This window comes from Micropterus dolomieu, linkage group LG21 (assembly GCF_021292245.1).
Source record: "Micropterus dolomieu isolate WLL.071019.BEF.003 ecotype Adirondacks linkage group LG21, ASM2129224v1, whole genome shotgun sequence".
Taxonomy (NCBI): domain Eukaryota; kingdom Metazoa; phylum Chordata; class Actinopteri; order Centrarchiformes; family Centrarchidae; genus Micropterus; species Micropterus dolomieu.
Window position 1 is genome coordinate 6,177,990 of NC_060170.1, and position 723 is coordinate 6,178,712.

The following is a 723-nucleotide window of genomic DNA, read 5'->3' on the forward strand; positions in this document are numbered from 1 at the left end:
TCATATATTTTGCATACATATTTCCCATCACAAGGCTCTTGGATTGGAGTTTGTTGAATTATCTTATATCTGAGTCATTCTCCAAAAAGTTGACCTAAAACAAATAAGAGCTCTTTTTCTGCAGGGGAGGGAAAGGATCAGATATGCGGTAACATGATCTTGCAGCATTGTGTAAAGGTGAAACACAACAGGTTAGTGCAGAGACTGCAGAGATTCTAGGGAACTACAGGAAGGGATAACCAACCTATCATCACTGACAGACAACTACACAAAGTGCTGAGATGATGGTTTAATTATTTGCTAGAGAATAAAAACCTGTTTAGACTTCTTGATTTTTTAATTAATTACCTTGTTTTCCAGTAACTGAAAGCCAAATATGTGTGGGCTATCTTTTTTTTTTATATATACATTGATATAAACTGATGAGTCCTCTAATCACTTTATATCATATAGACATTACATTATATTTGTAGCATTTTCTCTTGTTTAGAAGAAATCTTTTTAACAAATAAACTTAGAAATGCTTAAAAAAAACATCAAATGAAAAATCATAATAGTATCAGTATAAACACACGCACCCACACAGCTTTTAGAAGAAAATATAGTGACTAACTTTGACAATTGCAATATCCTGTGATTACACCATTTAGGATGACCTCACAGTTCAGGGTGATAAAATAAAACGTTGAACCCCCCCCCCCCCCCCCCCCCCCCCCCCCCCCG